Genomic DNA, 24,025 nt, shown 5'->3' on the forward strand with positions numbered 1-24,025 from the left:
GATCTTCTTATGTTTGTTAAGGCTTGACCGCTCAGCAAAGGCTTTGCCACACTCATTACAATTGTAAGGTTTCTCACCAGTATGCAATTTCTCATGACTCCAAAGGAGTGAATGTTGGATAAAGGCCTTACCACACTCATGACATTTATATGGTTTCTCCCCAGTGTGCATTCTCTGATGATTTGCAAGGTGTGAATTTCGACTAAAGACCTTGCCACATACATGACATTTATATGGTTTCTCTCCTGTATGCACTCTCTGATGTGTAGTAAGATTAGAACACTGGTTAAAGGCTTTGCCACACACATTACATCTGTAAGGTTTCTGTCCAGAATGAATTCTCCTGTGATTCCTGAGGTTTGAGCTTTTGCTAAAAGCCTTCCCACAGTCATTACAGCTGTAAGATTTTTCTCGAGTGTGTGTTCTCCTGTGTTGTGCAGGTGACAAAGTGTTTTCCACACGAGGAGCAATTCTGTGAAGTGGTGAAACTGAGGAACCACTGCTGACTGGCTCCTCAACTTGACCGCATGCATACACTGTCTCCTCAGCTGGAAATCTCTGCAGCTGGGCCGCCTGGGCCTGCAGCCTCACTCCAGGTCTACTTTCCAAACACTTGAGATCTCTGTTTCCAGCAACGCTGACATTATTTTTCGTTGTTAACAAACTTCTTATGAATGGCTTGTCGTGCGTGAAATATTCACGTGCATTACTTCTTAAAGAAACACTCTGAGGAAAATTAATTAAGGATTTATTACTGTGATCTTCTCCATGACTGAGATTTTTGTTATGGGTCAAAAGTACTTCTTTGTCATTTCTTGCATCACATCCCCACTCACTCTCACACTCCTGCACATCTGCACAGACTTCCTTGAGGTCAAAATCCTTGATGCCATGGTTTTCATTTCTGTCCAGTATCACTAGATGGTATAATTCTCCTTTATTAATGTCCTCTCTTGGTGATAACTCCTTGATTGCAAATCCAGCAGAAAGGCTTCCTATTAAATCAGTTGGAAAATAAATATTTTATATTGAATTACATAATTATACAAAAAATGTGTTTAATAACATGTGGAAATATATAAGAAAAAAGATATTGTAAAAAGTCTGTGTATCACAATAATAATTAATAAAATGTTTTAGTAACCCATGATAAATCTAGCAGGTAAGTTAATAAGTAACCACAATTATACAAAATAATGGTTTCTGGCATTCTAAAGGATTTTTCCATAAAAACCAAAGAAAGAATTTACATTCTAGAAGGAACATATAAAAGGAAAAGTGAAATATATGTTGAGAATCACTGAACTTCGTCTATCTCCTGAGTTCTTCCAAGGATATAAAATATGAAAGGAAACTAAATAGGTCCTGCGGTCAGGACTACAGAGGACTTAGCCCTGATACGTATTAAATGAAAACCAAAAGAGATCAAGGGGAAAGAGGACTCCAGAGAGAGCCATCTCAGTCCCTCTCAAACCAAGGCACCAAAATGGTCAATGGTGTCAGAAAATAGAGTATTGTAGGTCAAGACAAAGCTTTTCCTCAGCTCTGAATGAGCTGGAGCCTCGCGGTAGAGAGCTTAAACTTTTATATATTTGAATAACAGAGTGACAAGTTTGAGTGTGTGGGAGGGATTTCCTTTGAGCACCCATAAGAAACAAACTTGTATTCTTCCACAGATCTTTCCCATTTGAGGAGAATTTCCTAAACAATATTTAATGGAGCAGTTTACTTTGTGCCCACCTGAGCTCACATCTCAATATATTCCCACTTGCCTGGATTTTTCCCTATTTTCACTTTACCCTCCAAAGTCCAGGGCTCTTTCCCTTGTTCTAAAATGGAGGTAATATTCAGCTTAAGAGAGATTTCAATTCATAAAGTAAAATGGAGTTATGACATGCTATGCTGTTCCAGAACACATGCCCAGCTCTTTGTTCAGCTAAGAAGAAAGAAAATTATAGTTGGGTCTAGAAATGTATTATAAAAATTAGTCAACTGACTGCCTCCTGAATGCTTAGATTATTTTAAGTATGCAGATATCTAGCTCTCTTCCAAGAACTACAGAATCAAAAGCACAAGAGTGAAACCACAGAATGACATATTTTTTAAAAATTTGCCATAAGGCTTTCTGACTGCTGATGTTCTGCAAACACCACTAATCAAGCATGAATGCAGAACTTCTGAAGAAACGAGAAGTTATAGAGTCATAAGCCGCATTATGAAGGCTTTTCATTCTGAATCCAAACAGCTTCAATCACTCTCTCAAGAACAGAGATTTGAAACTCTCACAAGCATGCTAGGGGCTCATAAAAGACTCAGAAGGGAAAATGCAAAGATATACAGTAGTTACCAACTTCCGGAGAGGAGTTATCCTCACCCAGGTAGAGCAGGTTCCTGTAGGTCTCCAGCATCACGTCCCTGTACAAGGCCCTCTGAGCAGGGTCCAGGCATTCCCACTCCTCCGGAGAGAACGTGATGGCCACATCCTTGAATGTCAACAGTCCCTAAAAGGAAAGCACATTTCACAAAGTGGACAAGGAGAGAGTTCTGACACAAAATTACAGAAGCAGCTCTGGCTAGAGCAAATGTTCTCACTGATCCATAAGATAATTTTGAGCAAGTTACATTTCTCGATTTTTTTCAACTGAGGTGAAATTCATGTAACATAAGGTTCGCTATTTTAAGGTATCACTCAGAGGCATTTAGTACATTCACAATGTTGCACAAACACCACCTGTCTAGTTCAAAAACATTTTTATCGTTGCTAAAGGAAATTTACCCATTAAGCAATCGCTTCCCATTCTCCTTTGCCCCCATCCCTGTACACCACTAATGCCTACTGTCATTACACATTTACCTATTTGTGATATTTTCATATAAATGCAATGGTATGAAATGAGCTTTTCTGTGTGGCTTCTTTCACTTAGAATGGTGTTTTTGGTTCATCCATGATGTAGTATCAGTACTACTTTCCTACAATATCAATACTGCATTCCTTTTTTAGGGCTGAATAATATTTAATTCTATGACCACACCACATTTTACTTATTCACACATCCCTTGATGGCCATTTAGCTTGTTACCACTTCTTGCCTAGTGTTAATAGTGCTGCTGGAACTTTCATGTACAAATATGTATGTGAATACCTGTTTTCAATTTTTTTTGGTATATACCTAGAGAGGAATTAGAATCACGTTGTTTAAATTTTAAGATCTGCCACACTGTTTTCACAGCAGTACATCATTTTACCAGCAATGTGTCAGGATTCTCATTTCTCCACATTTTTACCAATACTTGCTATTTTGCATTTTATTATACTCATCCTAGTGGGTGTGAAATGATATCTTTTTTAAAAATTTATTTATTATTTTTGGCTGCGTCAGGTCTTAGTTGCGGCACGCAGGATCTTTTGTTGCAGCGCGTAGGCTTCTCTCTAGCTGTGGTGTGCGGGCTCAGTAGTTGCGGCGTGCAGTCTTAGTTGCCCAGAGACATGTGGGATCTTAGTTCCCCGACCAGGGATGGAACCCGTGTCCGTACACTGGAAGGCGGATTCTTAACCACTGGACCACCAGGGAAGTCCCAAATGATGTCTCATGGTGGTTTTAATTTTGCATTTTCCTAATGACTAATTTCGTTGAACATCTTTTCATGTGCTTCTTGGCTGTTTCTATATCTTCTATTCTTGAATTTTAGGATCAGAGAAATGTCTACTAGAAGTCTTTTGACCATCTTATAATTGGGTTCTTTGTATTTTTGTTGCTGATGTGTAGGAGTTAATATACTCTATAGAGAGTAGACCCTTACCAGATATGTGATTTGCAAATATTTCCTCCCATCTGGTAGATTATGTTTTCACTTACATGACAGTGTCATTCAGTGCACAACCATTATTAATTCTGTTGAAGACAAATTTATGTATTTTGTCTTTGTTTTTTGCTTTTGGTGTCATATCAAAAAAATCCACTGCCAAGCCCAAGGTCATGAAGATTTACCCCTATGCATTCATCTAAAGGTTTTATAGTTTTAGCTCTTACATTTAGTTTTTGATTCATTTTGAATTGATTTATTTATATGGAGAAAGGTAGAGGTTCAATTTCATTCTCTTTCACAGGATATCCAGTTGTCCCAGCACCACTTAAGAGACTATTCTTTTTCCATTGTATATTCTTGGCACCCTGGCAAAAAAAGGAATTGACCACAGATGTATGGGTTTATTTGTGGACTCTCATTCTATTGCTTTGATCTGTATTTCTATCCTCATGCTAGAACCCCAGTCTTGATTACTCTAGGTTTGTAGTAAGGTTTGATGTTGGGAACAGTAAGTCCTCCAACTTTGTTGTTTTTTTTCACATTTATTTTGGTCATCTGGGGTCTGTTCAAATTTAATATGAATTTTATTTTATTTTAATTTATTTATTTGATTTATTTACTTTTGGCAGTGTTAGGTCTTTGTCGTTGCACACGGGCTTTCTCTAGTTGCGGAAAGCGGGGGCTACTCTTCATTGCGGTGCGCAGGCTTCTCATTGCGGTGGCTTCTCTTGTTGCATAGCATGGGCTCTAGGTGTGTAGGCTTCAGTAGTTGTGGCACACGGGCTCAGTAGTTGTGGCTCACAGACTCTAGAGCACAGGATCAGTAGTTGTGGCGCATGGGCTTAGTTGCTCCTCAGCATGTAGGATCTTCCTGGACCAGGGCTCGAACCCGTGACCCCTGCATTAGCAGGTGGATTCTTAACCACTGAGCCACCAGGGAAGTCCCCAATATGAATTTTAGGATCAACTTTTCCATTTGTGCAAGAGACTGCAGGGACTTGATGGGGATTGCATTGAATCTTCATAACACTTCGGAGAGTATTGCCATCTTAACAACTCTAAGTCTTCCAATCCATGAACAGAGGATATCTTTACATTTATTTAAGTTTTTTTTCATTTCTTTCAGCAATACTTGTAGCATTCATTACATAAATCTTCCATTTCCTTGGTTAAATTCTTATTCTTTTTGATGCTGTTGTAAATGGAATTGTTTTACTTTGAATTTGTTGATTGCTAGGTACAGAAATACAACTGATACTGAGTATTGATACTGTATTCTGTAACTTCAGTAAATTTGCTTTTATCGCTAGTAGTTTTTTGAGGATTCTCTAGGTCTTTCTAAATATGATGACATCATGTATCCTGTAAATATAGTTTGACTTCTTTTCCAATTTTGATACCTTTTATTTCTTTTCTTTCTAATTTGTATGGTTACAGTTTCCAGTACAATATCGAAGTATAGTTGCAAAATGGGGCTCGTTGTCTTCTGCCTAACATTATAAGAAAGTTTTCAGTCTTCCACCAGTGAGTATGATGTTAGCTGTGGGATTTTAATAAACATGCCTTTTCAGATCAAGGATATCCCTTCTATTATTAATTTTGAGTGCACTCTGTTTTTGTTACATGGAGTGTTCTGTACATGTCTGTTATGTCTCGTTGGTTTACAGAGTTGCTCAGTCCTTTATTTCCTTATTGGTCTTCCGTCTGGTTGCTCTACTTATTATAAGGGGAGTACTGAAGTCTCCAACTATTATAGTTGAACTGTCTATCTCTCTTCAATTTTTGCTTCAAAATATTTGGGGTTTAGTTGTTATGTGCATATTATTTATGGTTGTTTCATCATATTGATGGATCGATCCTTTTATTGATATATAATGTCCTTAAAAATCGCTGTTAACAATTTTATGACTTAAAGTCTATTTAGTCTGATATTAGCATAGCTAGGATCGGTTACTATTTCCATGGAATATCTTTCTCTATCCTTTCACTTTCAACCTATTTGAGTATCTTAAAGTGAGCATTTTGTAAAAAGATACAGTGGAATCATTTTTTAAAAATTCCTGCAATTGTTGCCTTTTAATGTAGAATTTAATCTATTTACATTTAAAGTAACTCTAAACAAGGGAAGAATTGCTTCTGCCATTTAGCTATTTGCTTTCTATATGTCCAATATTTTCTTTGTTTTGTAATTCCTCCCTTGCTTCCTTCTTTGTGTCTCTGTGTGCATAACATTCGGATTCCCTTCATATTCACTTTTCTGTATATTTTAAAATTATTTTCTTAGTGGTTACCCTGGTAATTACAGTTTATTAGTTTATATTAAACTAATATCTGAGTTCCAGTTGATACTCACTTAGCTTTAACAGCATATAAAAATTGCTCCTATACTGTCCCCCTTTATATTGTTATTGTCAAAAATTACTTCTTTATACATTTTGCACTCAATAACATATTTACAATGATTGTTTTACACATTTGTCTCTTAAGTTGCATAGGAAAAAATGAGTTAAAAATCGAAAATACAATAATACTGGCTTTTAGGTATGCCTATGTAGTTACATTACCACTGTTCTTTATTTGTTCCCATGGCTTTGAGGTACTGCTATTATCCTTTCATTTGAGTCTAAAGAACTCCATTTAATATTTCATGTAGGATAAGTGAGTCAGCACGAACTCCTTCAGTTTTTGTTTATGTAGGCATCTATAAATTTCACTATCAGTTTTAAGGCATACTTTCCCTGATAATGAATTCCTGGTAGTTTTTTTTTTTTTAACCTTTCAAACTTTAAATATATTGTCAGACTCCTTCCTGGCCTCCAGTTTCTGATGAGTAATAGGCTGTTAATCTTACTGAGGATCCCTGTACACAAGAAGTTGTTTCTGTTTGCTACTTTCCCCATTCTCTTCTTGTCTTTTAACAGTTGGTTATGTGTGTTGCCCAGGCTCTCTATGTGTTCATCCACTTGAAATTTGTTGAGTTTCCTACATTTGTAGTTTTTAAATAAATTTATTAGGTTTTCAGCTCTTATTTCCTCAAATATTCTTTCTGCCCATTCTCCTTTCCTTCTGTGACCCCTATTATATGTATACTGGTATTATTTTTTTTTTTAACAAATGTTTATCGAGTTCTCATTTTGTGCCCACATTGTTTAACTAAGAATTACCATGTGCATCTTCTTTTATTTTTTTATTTTTTGGCTGTGCCACACGGCATTCGGGGATCTAGTTCCCTGACCAGGGATCGAACCTGTGTCCCCTGTACTGGAAGTGCGGAGTCTTAACCACTGGACCGCCAGGGAAGTCCCCTATACTAGTATTCTTGAGAGTGCCCCAAAGGTTTCTTAGTCTCTGCTCATTGTTCTTCTTTTTTCTACCTTTCTTCTGCTCAGAGTGGATAATTCCAAGTAATGTATGTTTAAGTTCACTGACTCTTTATTCTGATTGTCAATCTGCTGTCAAAACCCTGTAATAAATTTTCCATTTCAGCTACGGTAGTTTTGGGCTCCAGAATTTCTTTTTCTTCTCTTTTCTATAATTTCTGTCTCTTTATTGATATTTTCTATTTGTTGAAACATTTTTCTCCCACTTTGCTTTAGTTCTTTGTCCATGGTTTCCCGTAGCTCTCGGAGTATGTTTAAGACAGTTGATTTAAAATCTTTACTTAGGAGCCGGCGGTGGTCTCGAGGGGCGGTGCCGCGCTGCTCCCTGCAAGCTGGTCCCGTGGCCAGGCAGGTAGCCAGCCCGAGGGCGCGGCGCCACGAAGCTGTACAGCCTCAGCGTCCTGTACAAAGGCTATGCCAAGGCGGTGCTGCTCAAAGCCGTGTACGACGTGTCCTCCTTCAGCTACTTCCAGAGGTCCAGTGTTCAAGAATTCATGACCTTCACAAGTCAACTGATTGTGGAGCGCTCCTCAAAAGGCAGCAGAGCTTCTCTCAAAGAACAAGAATATCTGTGCCATGTCTACGTGAGAAACGACAGTCTGGCGGGAGTGGTCATTGCTGACAGTGAATACTCATCCCGGGTGGTGTTTACCTTGCTGGAGAAGGTACTAGATGAATTCTCCAAGCAGGTCGACAGGACAGACTGGCCAGTTGGATCTCCTGGTACCAGCCAGTACGCAGGCCTGGATGGTCACCTCAGTAGATACCAGAACCCCCGAGAAGCTGACCCCATGACTGAAGTGCAGGCTGAACTAGATGAGACCAAAATCATCCTGCACAACACCGTGAAGTCTCTGTTAGAGCGAGGCGGGAAGCTAGATGACCTGGTGTCCAAGTCCGAAGCGCTGGGAATACAGTCTAAAGCCTTCTATAAAACGGCCCGGGAAGCAAAACTCATGCTGTGCGATCATGTGACAGCAGCCGGCAGAGGCCCCTGCGCTGGAACGTCACCTTCATTCACATCACAGCTGCAGCCCCCAGGGAGCAGAGCTGCTGTGGAACGACCCGAGTGGGACAGACTCAACTTTGGCTTTGGAGCTCATGGGAGGAACTGAAGGGTGGAAGGGACCTGGGGGTGGGGAGGGAACGTTCAGATTCACATGTCTAGTAATTTGAGGCCCCCTAAAAGTGTATTTTGGGGCCGAATGAAACCATAAAGCTCAGTGACTCCCGTAAAAAAAAAAAAAAAAAAACTTTACTTAGTACTTGCAATGTCTGTTCTTCCTCGGAAACACCATCATTAATGCAGTAATCATGGTTAAGCTGCCCAATCTGGAGAAATCCTTAGACATCTGTACTGAAGTTGGCCTGCACAAAAGCAGCCACTATGGCATTTTTTTTTAACAGTAAAAAGTATGAAAACCCTTGTGTTTTCATTAAGAGAACAGTCCAATGAGGAAATAAAACAGAAAGTCATCTCTATGTTTACTAACATGAAAATAACTCCAACACATATGGCATGTAAATATTTAAATTTGCAGAATGGGGGGGAGGGATAAATTGGGAGATTGGGATTAACATATACACGCTACTATATATAAAATAGACACCTAATAAGAACCTGCTGTATAGCACAGGGAACTCTACTCAATACTCTGTAATGGCTTGTATGGGAAAAGAATCTAAAAAAAAAGAAGAGTGGACATATGTATATGTACAATGATTCACTTTGCATACGCCTGAAACTAACATAATATTGTAAAGCAACTCCAATAAAAACTTTTTTTTAAATTTGCAGAATAAAATACCGTAACAAAACATTTACCAAAAAATATTTTCTAAAATCACTTTAGAATATAAAATGCATTTTTATAAGATTTGGGCTAAGAGCTAACAGTTGTACCTAATGGAGACAGTAAGTGATGGTGGAAGACATGACAGAGGAGCGGATGTTTTACTTCTCAGTCTCTAAACCACATCACTACGTGGAGCTGAACCACAAGTACACATACATGAGATGTCTAATTTAAAAAAATATAACCCTGAACAACAGTTAGCAGAATCAGAATGTGGCTCCAGGCTCTCTGATGGTAGAAAGTTCTGCTCCTATGTCTTGGCTAAATTATAATCATTTTAATCTATAACACCTGCTGCGTGAGAGTCCTTACAGGAACACCTGGGTCTTTGTGAGATGAATGTGGTGTGAATAATTTACAGAGCCTTTCCTGTTAGACAATTAATTTGATGCCACTTTTTAAAACGAATTATGTACTAAAACACCCTCTCTACACCTTATTTCTATTTTGGAACTTCCCATTTTATTCTAAAGTACTGATATTTTGGAGTCAGAAACACACTGATTCACTTAAGTTCAAAGGCACTTATAAAATCTGACAAAGCACGTTTCCCCATGTCAGTCTTCCTTCCCAGACCTCCTCAGGCGTTTGTGCACAGTAGTACATCACTTACATATGTAGTCTCTTTCATCCTGGGTTACGTGGAGATGAAGGGGCATCCAGAAGGGTGCACTAAACCATCCTCACTGCCCTACCTCACTGACACCACAGAGCCTACTCCCCATCTCCAATCCACGCCTCAGTATAAAACCTTTCACGGGATGACCACCTAAAAGGGGGCTCTTCCCAAGCTCCCCGTCACTGGGTCACAGTGAGATGGAATCTGCAGGGAGGTGAGAGGAGACTGAGGGGAGGCCCTGTGTGTGAGTAAATATTTTAGACAGGAACCTTCAGAGACCAAGAAGCTCAGCGCATCCAAAACGTGTCATTTTAGGAAGGAGAGAACAGTCCACAAAGAATATGACTTTCACCTGGGAAAGGGCCATTGCTTCTCCTTTCTTTCCTCTTCCTCTGAGCTTCTTTCTCAGGTAGGATTATTCTGTGTGACAAAAATACGTTCTTAAATGCTTAGAATCAACATACCTCCCTCCCCTGCCACAAGTATACACACAGGGAGAACCTTAATATGGGGGAGAGAAGGACCACAGCAACAGGAGGGATGCAGACAAAATAACCTCCTATAAGGAGACCAGTCAGTGAGCCTGTCACCCACTTCCTCAGGAAGCCCTCGCTGCCGCTGCTGGAACGCCCCCTGCGCTGCAACTGCGCCGTCCTTTGTCCACTTGGCCCTCAGCCAGAGGCAAGTGCCTCCTCCCAGCCCCTGGCTCCTCCCGAGGAAGCCAGCATCCAGTGACTGGCTGACGCAGGATAGGATGCTTGTCCCATCCGACAAGTGGCAGCAACTCCGAAGGGCCACCCCAGCTCCAGAGCTCCCCGCGGAAGCTACACTGAAGATTTTAGATTTCTGTCCTGAAGGCGATGGGAAACCCTAAGAGGGTTTAGTGCCAAGAGATGACACACTTAAACTTAAGATTTACCCTAAAACCTGTAATTATACTTGTTTCTTCAACTTAATTAGTGGCACAGTATCTATTCTTCCAGGGAACAAAGTATCATCTTCAATTACTCCATCCTTTCCTCTTACCTACATCTAATAAATCATCAAATGACACAGACTCTACCTTCTCAACAGGTTTCAAATTCATCCTTTCCTTTCATATGATGCTTTCTACCCCACGCGCATCCTCACGTGTCACTCAGATAATTTCAAAGAGCTGCGAAGTGTCTCCCTTGCCTGTGGTTTCTTCTTCCTTCAATCCATAATCCATACACTTATGAGAGTTCACTATTTAAAGTGCAACACTGACCTATTAGTACCTTGTTTTAGCCTCTCAATGACCTCTTCGTGTCAACAGGATCAAATCAAGCTCCTTAGGAGAGACTATGTCGTGAGTCCCCTGGTGACAGGACCCCTGCTTTGCCTGCATTTCTTTCACTCTCTGTGTCACGCTCTGCATCCAAGCAACATTACAGGATCTAATATTCTCTTCTTCACCCCGACAACACACTTACTTTCTTTATTTTGGAATGCTGCTTCTCCTTCATTAGCTGTTGAATTAATATAAACTATTTAAATCCAACTTGAATAATAAAAATAAACTAAGATGAAATGGCTGTAAGAGTTGCCTCTCCTGATTCTTTCTTTTCCCCTAAACGGTCCATTTAATCCCACCCAGAAAGAATTATTCACGTCTGCAGTTTACACATGCTTCTATTATTTCATTTAACAAGGTATCTTTTAAAATATTCACATATCTATTTTCCCTAAAAGAATGTAAGCTCTGTGTAAAAGGGAACATGTTTTCCACTCTGGTAGCTTGCATTCGGTTCCACATGCTGGCAACCATCTCCTGAGATCTCTTCTGAACATAATTTGAAAGCCTACCTTATAGTAACTGACTTACCCAGCTCCTCATCATTCAGTGGGGTCTACTTATAGGCCATTTGAAACAAGGCGTTTGAGTGGTAAGACAATATCCTTTTTTTTTTAAATTGTATTTTTTTATTTATTTGGCTGCGCCGGGTCTTAGTTGCGGCACGTGGGATCTTTTTAGTTGCGGAAGCTTTAGTTGCAGCATGTGGGATCTAGTTCCCTGACCAGGGATTGAACCCAGGCCCCCTGCATTGGCAGTGTGGAGTCTTAGCCACTGGACCACCAGGGAACTCCCGAGACGATATCCTTAATCATGTAACACTCGATGAAAACATAATTATTAAGAAAGAAATATCTGTCTGTGTTTCAATGTCTTATTGGAAATAGGTTGTCGACATTGAATGAGCAGAGGTATAACTGCAGCAGAAGTAAGCATACACCAGTTGGTAGATGTCATTGTGTTTACAGCAATATTACTTTCACAGTAATATCATTTTATTATGAATATCATTTTATTACTTTCCTATTGGATTACTAGTGCTGAAATTTGTCTGTATACCAGAAGGTACAAGGATGTGGCTCCCAACACGTCCACGGGTGCAACCTCGAGCACTGTTTACAAAGTGGGTTCTATGCCAGCTGAGACGGGAACCAGGTCATTAACTATGAGGATGTGGTACCTAAGGAGCTAGGGCAGTCCATATTGATGGGGTATTTTCTATCTTCAACAAGTAGCCTTCTTACCCCCTCAACGTAATCAGAGTAGGAACTGTTCTCCATTTGACTGCATTACCTGCCCACTCATACTCTCGTTGATACTGATTAGTGTGGACACACACAGCAACACATCCAACACTACAAGTTTCCACAAACACATGGTCTCATCTTTTCTTCATAACCTCTGCCTTCAGTAAAACATATTGTGTATTTTTTTTATGACAAACATCATAAACCAATAAATACTGTGTTTTTTTGCACTCAGTTACAGTGCTCCAATGTTTATGTGAAGATTGTAATTAAGCAATTATTCAAAAAGTTGTCTCAGGTCCTTTGGCTCGGTTCTGCTTTCTCATATAGGCATCCTACGTTGTCAAAGGTTCTTCCTAAAATTTGGCCCAAAGTCCAAAACATAATATTATACTGAAGAGATGGAGGACCAACCATCTGCATTTATGTTATTGATGTCGAATGTTGCATTTATAGCAACATATTCTAAAGTCATATTAGCTTTTTTCCCCTATTTTGTTGAAATACAGTTGATGTACAATATTACGTTAATTTTGGGTATACTACATAGTGATTTGACATTTGCATACACTATGAAATGTTCATGGTAAGTCTTAAAAAAGATCTACCCCATGATACAGAGATAGAGGAAGAGAAGCTGAGAGAAAGGTATGCCTCTGTCTCTAGGCCTATGCCCCTGCACCTTTCTTAAGAGTTTTTCATACTTGTTGGAGGACTGGGGCACGTTTCAAATTCTAATTATAACTGGGCACTCATTCCAGAAAACTGCCAAATGCAAACACAAGACCAATTTTGAAAATCCTTTCAGGGATCTCACTTGCTCAGACCCAGAAAACCTGGTCTACTTTAATTTCTCCATGTTCTAAGTGGTGCATGAGACTCACAGGGGAAGTAATTTAACCAAGTTACTTTGAAGAAGCCTGAGTTGAGTGAGCAGAACTGAGTATAAGTGGTGGCTTGTATAGGTTTAAGTAGAAAGAGTTTGTCCTAATGCCAGGTTACCTTTCATATTCCTTAGCGAGAGAAGCTTCTCTTTCAGGGGTTTAATCAAACACAGACATTTAATTCCTCTACTCCAGAAAAAAACAGAATCAAAAATTCCAAATTATAAATAGTTATTACTGCAGGAGAACATGGAAGAGGGAGGGTCGCCTGTGGAGATGAGCGCTAAACAATCTCTTCATCATGAACACATGGCCTCTGTTGGAACAAAGTTCCACATCAATCCAGCCCATCCTTCAACATCTGCACAGAAAGGACAAAAGAGGACTAGAGGGGAACATCTGCTTAGCTGCAGACTTCAGCTCAGAGCTCACTAATTTAGCATTTTTTCTTAAGGGAAGAAAAAAGCTGTTAAATATTAAACTAACTGGTTAAACTAGGATTTGAGTGTTAAAAGATTATCGACATCCTTAACCACATGCATAGTGAAATGCTGTAAAGTTATTTACCAGACATCAAAGAACAGTTCCAAGTTAGGATATAAAGCATAAAAACCTCATAATCTGAACAATAAAATTTAGAGGGAAAATAATCTGGAAATTTAAAAAATAGTCACTGGGTTCTGAGATTAAAGTTAAAACAAGTGTGAGGATACATCAAATTTAGAAAAGGATGGCATGAGCCACAGTAGAAAAGGGAGAGGGCAACAGTACTGTTAATGATAGCCATTTTAGGGACTTCCCTGATGGTCCAGTGGTTAAGACTTTGCCTTCCAATGCAGGTTCGTTCTCATCCCACATGCCTCGTGGTCAAAAAGCCAAAACATAAAACAGAAGCAATACTGTAATAAATTCAATAAAGACTTAAAAATGGTACACATAAAAAAAAATCTTTAAAAAACAAACCAAACAAAAATAGCCATTTTAAAAAAGCACCAAGTGGTGAAAGAAATTCTTCCCCATTTCTTGAAAGGTAAGAGGAGGACCTAGAATTGACTAAGTCTCTGCCTTCTGGATGAACAGGGCTTGCAAATGGAATTATCATCTGATGCAATGATTAGAAAATGCAGACGCCTCAAACACCTAGCTCGGCAACTCTCTTCTGTATGATTAAAACAAGTCAATAAATTTTACATAAATTAGATTATAGAGCCACATGTTAGTACTTCAGGACTTAATATCCCACGTCCAATCTACTCAGTACTCACCTAGGTTTGGGGACCCCATTTTCTCCACCACTATGTGCTTTTTTCTCTGTGTATGTCTTTGTGTCCTTCTGCTTCTCTCTTCTCCTTTGACCGTTTCTGTGTTTCCTCCTCTCTTTTCTATGCATCATTTTCTTTCCCTCTCTCTCGATTCCTCCTCCCCCAGACTGTTTGGCCTCACTCTGTTGCAACCTCTGTATCAACACCTGTTGTTCTTTCTCCACAATATTTTTTTTCTTTCTTTTTTTTTTTTTTTAAATCCATCCTCTGACAAAGGCTTTCCTGACAACTTTCCATACAGTCAGTCAAAAAATAAAAAAATACAGAACACAGCAGACAGTATCTCATACACTAGAAACCAACATGACAGGAGCCCCTTCTCATTTTTCTCATCACTGTAAAAAAAAAAAAAAAAGAAAAAGAAAAAACCCCAAAACCTAAGAACTTAGTTTTGGTGGGGCACAGGACGTTGGTCCCCTACCAAATGCACCGAAATAACCCAGCAGAGAATTCAAACCAAGGGAGTAAGATTTGGAGCGGGGGTGGGGGGAAGGCGGGGGGTGGTGGTCGTGGTCAGTCTCCACAATATTTCTGATGCCTCACTAGCTGCGTATATTTCCGCCTCTGTATTCCCTCACTGGTCTCCCTGGAGGGAGGTGAAGAGAGCAAATCCACCTCCTGAATGAGGACTTTACCCGACGCAGGGTGGGGTGGGGTGGGAATAGGGGTGGGTAGGAGAGCCGGGAGTCGCACAAAGCTTTGAGAAAGAGAGTCAGAGTAGGAAAACATCGCTGCAGGAAGTCAGTGTCTATATGAACCGAAGGCAGAAAGCTGGGGCCGGTACCTGCCTCAGAGCGATTTAACCGGAACCGGACCCAGACTCCTGGGACCCGAACCGAGTCTTCTGCCGACGCCGAGACAGGCGAAAGAGCAGACTCAGAACAAGAGCGACGAGCGCGTTCAGGGGTTTTAACTTACCGGGAAACCCCGGAAACCCGGGTGTGGTGGAGCGGTGCCCGAACACCGCATAGCAGTTTCCAGAAAAACCGAGACTTAAAGTCTCCTGAGTGCCCGCGCCGCGCCCCGGGATTCGCTTCCGGGTCTGCAGGGAACTGCGCGTGCGCACCGGGGCGGGTTGGGGGCGGGTTGGGGGCGGGTTGGGGGCGGGCCCGGGGGCGGGGCCGTCAAGGGGCGGGTCTCGGACGCTCCGGCGGGTGGAGGCGGTGTCTCTGGTGTAACCTCCCTGCGGGAGCCGGGTCTGATCTCCCCCTCGCACCCGCCCCTGGAAGATTCTGGTCTGTTCTTCTTCCTTGCGGACAGGCTCCGCGTTTCTATTTTGAATCCTTTGAACGTGTCTGGTGTCCTTTGGAGCCAGGCTACGTGCAGGATTAGAGATGCGCGGGCCACTTGTATTGGAAGCGGAGAGTTGAGAACGGTTTACGTGAAAACAGCGAGCGGTTGAAGATGCAAATCCACCAAGGGCGGCACGAGCGCTGGGACCTTGGGGGCGGGGTTTGGCGTTGTGAGCGTGATCCCGGAACTTCTGAGACCCCAGGCAGTTACAGCTTTTTATTTAATTAAGAGAAAGCCTGAGTTTTATTTAGAGTAGGTGATGGAAACTGGAGTGACAGGAAAGGCAAATTTGTGCCTGGGCGGAATGTGCAGTTTTATACTCACTTCCCTCCAGAGCATACTTTAAACTTCTGTCCCCCATTGACTTGGAGGCATCAAAAAGATCAGTGAGGAAAAATTTCAACCCCAAACCTGTCATTGTCTGAGGTACTCCGTTGGAGACTGTGAGCAAGGAGTTGGCTATAGTCAGGAGCTGGAGAAACAAACTTTAGGAAGGAATTCAACCATATTTTTGTATTTTACTGTATAGATTTTTCTTTCCTTTGACTTGTATCATGCTATAGGATGTGAAGAGTAAGACCATTTTGATAGAAATTTCCATTTCCCAAATATCAACTACTAATCATGTTATCTTCAGTGTCGTTCTGCTGCTTATTAACTTTTCTTATGCACTTTGGCATATTTCTGAATTTTTAATGTCACTGATTTATCAGTTGTGAATAAACATATCTCCTTTGTCCCAGGCTCCCGGTGCAAAACTTCAAACACCCTTGGAATTTCCACTAACTGAATCACTGTGCTGTACGCCAGAAACTAACACAACATTGTAAATCAAGTATACCTCAATTGAAAAAAAAAAAAACAAACCCACCTTGGAATTTCCTGAATGATAGGAGTGTCTTTGCTATTATACTAATAAGGCAACTCTGAACGGGGGTTCCGTACAAACCTATGGAATGGGAGCCCGGACATCAGAAAGACCAACCGGGTGATCAGAGGATTGAAACATGCAGCTGCCCAACTTCTGGAGAGAGGAGGGAGGCTGGCGATTGGGTTCAGTCACATGGCTGGTGATTTAACCAATCATGCCTGGTAATAAAACCCTGATTATAAACTCTGGACAGAGAAGCTGGAGGGAGTTTCCTGCTGGGGAACAGAAGCTACTGAGCCAGGAACCCTACCAGAACCTGCTCTATGTATTCCTTCATCTGTTTTTTTTTTTTAGTAAAATGATGTCAAATGACAAAACAATGTAGTAACTAGTTTGATGTCCTTTATTCAAGGGAAAACTGGATTTCCCGTCGCCCCCGGCGCCCGGCGCCACGCCCAGGTAGCAGCCCGCTGCAGATTGGCGAACCCACCAGCCTGGGAGACAGTGGCAGCCTTCACACATTTTTATTACATTTATTCCTAAGTAGTTTATTTTCTTTTATCATTTTGTAATTGCATCCTCAGTTTCCAAGTGTAACTTGTCAATTCAAATGTTTGTACATACGTAATCACTTATTTTGTATAATTTGAAGCCATGTCATGGGTGCAAACTGATTTGTAATATAATATCACTGAATTGGCCCCATTTACTGGAATGATAAATTGCTAAGCTTACGTACAATAAGAGCTGGTAGGTGTAGGAAAGTCAAGGTGGAGATGAAGTAGAGGTGAAAAGAACACTGCTTCCCTACCCACACATACAATAAAAGAAATTCCATATGGGATTTTAATCCCATATGGGGTTGTATTCAGGTATACAATACATGAAGACATTACTATTTCATCACTAAGTGACATGGGAATAATAAGGCAAAGGCTAAAACAGATTCTCAAAACTTTAATTTTATTTTTCTTACATAAAAATTATATACATTTATATGCTGAGACTGCATGATCCCAGTGTAAAATGCAAATCAAAGAGTATATAGAATTAAATATAACAATATATTAATATAAAGCCAATGACTATATTATATTTAATATCCTCTAGGAAATATAACAAACTGAAATCTATGAAGTGGAGAAAATTTAAAAGTAGGTACATAAGGTGAAACAGATGAAGAATAAATACACATGGGCAAAAAACATTTCATATCTCTTGACTTCCAGTTTATCTAAAGTAAATAAAAAGCAAACAAAAACATGTGGTGGCATCACCTTCATTTCATCAAACTGAAAAATATAAACATTTCTCAAGGTAGATTGTTATTAAAGGTTTGTGGATATCTGTCCTCCACGGGCTGGAGGTGAAGGAGGGAAGAGCTACAGCCTTTTCCGAATAAAAGGGCGAGGATACGAATACATGTTTACTTTGCTACACTTTAAAGTAGGCAAATGCATATGAATTACACCCTGATATTTGTTCTCATTATAAAATAATGCTAGACTTTCCTCACTCTAAAATAATGCCAGTGTAGAATGTGCACCTCAGCGCTAGCGCTCCTGAGAGGCAAGAGGCCTGGGGGGTTAATACAGCAACTTGATTGTCCTAAGGCGCATCAATTGTCTAGCACGAATGTTAAAAGCTTTGTAATATTCGTCCTCAAGGAAACCCAGATTTCACCATTTTGACTCAAGTTTTCAAGCTCCTTTCCTATGACCACCCCAGGTTCTAGCGTTTATGAGGAACACCCTGTGTGAAAAATTGGCCCTGCCGGTCACCTTGGAGAATCTGGGGGGCTGCAGGGCTTTGCTCTCTTTCAGAACTGCAGTCTCTGCTGAATAGGCTTGGGTACCCTTAGTTTAAATCAAGCCTGATCCACTGACAGCCTGTCTAGGGAAGAGGTAGACTGTCCTTGGAGCACGGACCTTCTCCTCCATCCCCGGCTGGACTCCAGGGAGCCGGCAGTGGGGTTGGGACGAGCCAGCCCTCAGCAGGGAAGACATAGGCCGCCTGGTTGGCCATGGCGTACGTGGCCAGCACCGCGGTGCACAGAGGCCCCCGCAGCTGGGCCAGATGCTCCCAGAGCAGCGGCAAATAGCCCTTCTGGGTGTGCACATTAACTATGTTCTGATAAATGGCCTCCGACATAGAGCGCAGGGAGGTCAAGAGGCTTTCCCGAAGTGGAGGCGGCTGGTCTCCTGGGGACCTGGATCTGGGCCTCTTGCTGCGCCCAGGGCGCCTCCTCTGGGATCTCCTGGGGCGGGCATCCCGGATTTCTTCACTCTCCCTGCTGTGGCCAGAGTCAAGGACCTTCTGTTTCTTCTTTTCCGGAGTCGCACTGCGCTCATCTGGAGAGGCCCCTGCGGAGAAGGCATGTAGGTGAGAGACCTGCCCCATCGATTCTCACGGACCCCCATTCCCAGGATCTCACAATGTTCCTTCCGTAAACCCCACCTCTCTCCTGCTCCTGCCCCGCCCCCTCAGCTCTAAAATGAGGTGATGCTATGCCCATCTTGGGCCCTCCAATGCTCCCTGGATCCCAGAGTCTCCAAACGGCTTCAGCCATTGGACACCACCCTTTGTGCCCACGCACTGGATAGGTTCCCTGCTTTTCTCTCTGTACACCTCGGGACCCAAAAGCAAGATCCTACCTGTTGTCTCGCAGGTGCCGACCCTGGAATTGAGCTTCCTCTTCCAGGAGATTTCCGGACTGGAGCCGCGTTCTGAATCTGTGGATCAAGTGAGAGTTTGAGTGACTGCCTGCACCCGGCACGCTGGAAACCTAGCCTATCCCGGACACACAAGGAGCCAGGATCCCAACCAAAGCTCGTGTCCCATCCTACAGTCCAGGATGTGCAAGGCCTGGCTGCCAAAGCTCACCCACTTCCCTGCCCAGGGAGACTGACTTACTCCATATGCCCTGTCCCTCCTCCCCAGAAAAATGAAATCTTACCTGACAGAGCAGTGCAGCTGTTTCTGTCTTGTGTCTCGCTTTCCTTCGAATTCTCCTCCTCATCTGTCTCGGGCTCTGACCCTGGAGAAAAAGAGGGATTGAGATGACTGTCCTTCCTCGAGGGACACAGAAGCCCTTAGTCCATCCCTAGCCTGTATTTGTGGGCAGTTCTCTCTACCGAGGGCATTCAGACACATGAACTGGAGCAATAATATGATATTCTGGCAATATCATTGCCAGAATACTCAAAGCCCCCATAGGGCTGGGGGACGTCTCCCATCACCGATCTCCAAATAAAATCCCAACAAAACACAAATTCGGTATCCCTGATTCCATCCCTCCTTCCAGCCTCAGACAAACAGCCCAGGACCCTATCTGGCCTTTGGTCGTGGCTGTCTCTTCACTGGGAAGAGAATGTCTTGCCTTTTTCTTCGGATAGTTTCTCCTCCACATCTGAGCCCCTTTCTTCCATGGAGTTCTGTTGCAACTGGGAAGAGAATATTTTATCTTCTTCTTCGGAGAGTTTCTCCTCCGCATCAGAGCCCCTTTCTTCAATGGAGTCCTGCTGGACGGGAGGCTGGTCAGTGGGGTGTTCCATGGAGGGGCTGTGCGGGTGTAGGTCTTCAGTGCCCGATTCCATCTTGAAGCCCAAACGAGAGGTCCTCTCCCAGAGCGGTTCAGAGTCAGAAGTGTCCACAGGCGGGATGCGCCTGCCTTTTATTAGACCCTCATGGGGCGTGGCTTGTTCCTATTGGCTGATTGGATTGTATAATCCTATCACTTATCCCAGCCTGAGATGGTGTGAGATTAGGAACCTTGTTGGTTGTGGTTGTATGGGGGAACCTGACACAGGAAGAGAAAGTGAATCTCTGTTTACCCTTAAGACCACTTCAAAATGTTCAATGTTTTTCCAGTCTTGGATCATCCATCTCAAACTTCTCCTTTGGGTGGGGGTTAGGTGGGACATGGAGATGATAGACTTGAATGCAAATCGTAGAATTATGTATTTGTCTAATAAATAAATTGGAAGCCATCAAATCAGTTCTAGGAAGTAATCATTTAAGGATATAAAAGACAATAAAAGACTCCCAGGCTTTTTATTTCAAAAAATTTTAAATATCATTTAATACCCAGTTCATACTCACATTCTTCTAAATCTAAATTACTCAAACACATTTTATTGTTTTTGGGTTTTTTTTTAGCCAGGATTTAAACAAAGTTCCTACATTAAAATTACTTCTCATAACATTAGAACTGGTACATTTTGTCTGAAAATATCATTAAAAGCAGTTACAAAATGGAAGCACGTACTTATAATTTCCATCACTCGGAAAGAAATTGTATCCAGATATATAAAATTTAACTTCTACCAATTCAAAAGAAAAGGAAACTATTCACAATAAATTGGAAAACAATTGACAAAACAATTCACAGGTTAGTAAACTCATATGATGAAAACTATGTTACATTACATACAGCATTGCTAATAATAAAGTTAATGCAAATAAAAACACCACCAAGTTTTCACATACATACTACTAATAAAAATTCAGATGTTACCCAGTGTGCCTATGATGTGGGGAACTGGAGATTCTCCTCTGGAGTTAGTGAGATTTTTGGGCTTAACCACTTCAGGAGATACATGATTATGCAAACTAAACCTGAAGATGCGTGACAATGATGACTCAGCAATTCAACTTCTCACTTTCTGTTTATAACAACAAGGAGATTGCCCAAGTGTATTCATAGGAGCAATGATAGTGGAAGGAAAAACATAAATGCTCACCAATAGGATCAGGGATTATAACCAAAAAGTCCAGTGCATTGACACAAAAAAGTTACAAACAGTGGTGAAACACAATGAACTATAGGTACATGTGTAAAAAGGAGATTTTTCCAAAACAATTGGGAGAAAAGTCCTGATAAAATATTAGACAGTATAAGGACATGTGTATAAATATTTTGCATTTGCAGAAAATAATATATGGTGTTCAAAGTATGTACATATATGCTAGAATTTCTTAAAATTTTGGGAATGAGAAATATCAAATTATAGTTGATTGTATCAGATACATACATATGTGATCAAATCAAAATGCAGAAGAAAAGTAAACAGGAAATAAATATCTCTTAAGGTCTTGTGGGTGAGAGACCAGCCAGATCAATTCCCGTGGACCCCCATGTTTCGATCTCATGTGATTGCATTGTGTTCGAGGGCGAAGGGAACAAAAATGCCCAGTGAACTGATGAGGCATCTTTTTTTTTTTAATTCTTGAGTTCATGATGATATTTATTTTTTTTAATTTTTATTTTATATATATATTCATTCTTTTTCATATTCTTTTCTCATATAGGTTATCACAGAATATTGAGTAGAGTTCCCTATGCTATACAGTAGGTCCTTGTTGGTTATCTATCTATATATAGTAGTGTGTGTATGTTCATTCCAAGCTCCTGATTTATACCAACCCCCTCCCCCTAACATTTTCCCTTTGGTAACCATAAGTTTGTTTTCTAAGCCTGTGAGTCTGTTTCTCTTTTGTAAATAAGTACACTTGTATCATTTTATAGACTCCACATATAGGTGATATCATATGACATTTGTCTTTCTCTGTCTGACTTACTTCACTTAATATATAGTCTCTAGGTCCATCCATGTTGCTGAAAATAGCATTATTTCATTCTTTTTTATGGCTGAGTAATATTCCATTGTATACATACATACCACATATTCTTTATCCATTCCTCTATTGACGGACATTTAGGTTGCTTCCATGTCTTGACTATTGTAAATAGTGCTGCAATGAACATTGTGGTGCATGTATATTTTCTAAGTATGGCTTTGAGAAGGATCTTGAGACCGAGAAAGGAGGCAAGGAACTTTATCTAATCAATGGATCCATCTATGATAGTGTAACTTACTCACAGGGTGGGATCTAGATCAGGCTGACAATGATAAGATCCAGAAGTTTTCACAGCTGCGTTCCACACCACCCAGGGCCCACTCCAGAATTTTATAGTTAACCTAGGGTATCGGGGGTAGGTGCTTGGATGAACTTTCCTAAGTTAAGATTTATGAGCAGGTAACTAGTCTTCTGGGCACTGAGAATCCATCATCGAGAGTTTTCATTATTGTTTGGGGACTAACAGTATAGAGTTATACTCACAGCCATACATATTGAATTGGTTAGGTTAGCACTGGTGCTTGAAAGGGGCATCCTGAAACAATAGAAAGTCTAGCTGGATAGGGAAACTTGCCCTCATGTTTCCTCATCTATTCTGGAAGCCTCATTGTTTCCCATGGGGTTTTCTGAGCATCCACAATCTGACCTGATAAGGACAGTTGGGTTATTATCAGCGTTAGAAAAATTTTTTAATTGAAGTATTGTCGATTTACAATATTCTATTGGTCTCAAGTATACAGCATAGTATTTCAATATTTGTATAGATTATTACAAAATAATGGCTACATTTCCCTGTGGATGCAATACCATCCTTGTTGCTTATCTATTTTATAGGTAGTAGTTTGTGTCTCTTAATCCCATTCCCCTATTTTGCCTCTCCCCACTTCCCTTTCCGCAGTGGTACCCACTAGTTTGTTTTCTATACCTGTACCTGTGAGTCTGTCTGTTTTATTTTATACAGTCATTTGTTTTGTGTTTTAGATTCCACATCATCAAGGAAACGCAAGTCGCAATCACAATGAGATATCACCTTGCACCTGTGAAAATGGCTGTTATCGAAAAGACAACAAATAACAAGTGTTGGTGAAGATGTGGAGAAAAAGGAGTCCTCATGCACTGTTGGTAGGAATGTAAATTGGTACAGCCACTATGGAAAACAGTATGCAGTTCCTCAAAATATTAAAAAATAGGACTACCATATGATCCAGCAATTCCATTTCTGGGTATTTTTCTGAAGAAAATAAAGACACTAATTGAAAAGATACATGTATAATACTGCAGAAATCTACCCCATCCCAATTTGGATTAATGGATGCAAGTGTGCATGGCTCAGTATTAGGATGGGAACAGAAAGACTCATTTGCTTTGTGCTACAAACAAAAGCATAAAGGAAACTATTACATGAATTACTATCATTATTATTATTTTTAGGCCACACCATGGCGCATGCGGGATCTTAGTTCCCCAACTAGGGATTGAACCCGTCCCCTGCAGTGGAAGCACAGAATCTTAACCACTGGACCACAAGGGAATTCCCTACATGCATTATGGAACAGTCTCATGCCATGCCCTAAACTATGAGACATGAAACAGTACTGAAAGATAAAATAATGTAGAGTAGAAACTAAATTGTTACTAATTTCAGATCATATATTTATCTATTTATTAACATCTGTATTAAGTAAAACGATTAACAATGAGGTGATTCGCGTGAACATAGAGAAAAGAGACAAAGAAAAACAGTAACCATCTCTGGGAGGAAAATACCAATAAAAAAAAAAAATGAGAGTA

General features: G+C 40.8%; 1 pseudogene; it reads left to right on the top strand.

The window, feature by feature from the left end:
• The first annotated feature begins 7,437 nt into the window (after positions 1 to 7,437).
• Positions 7,438 to 8,162, top strand: LOC133077763 (synaptobrevin homolog YKT6-like; annotated as a pseudogene).
• The last annotated feature ends 15,863 nt before the right edge of the window (positions 8,163 to 24,025 follow it).

Source organism: Eubalaena glacialis, chromosome 18 (genome assembly GCF_028564815.1).
Source record: "Eubalaena glacialis isolate mEubGla1 chromosome 18, mEubGla1.1.hap2.+ XY, whole genome shotgun sequence".
Classification (NCBI taxonomy): Eukaryota; Metazoa; Chordata; class Mammalia; order Artiodactyla; family Balaenidae; genus Eubalaena; species Eubalaena glacialis.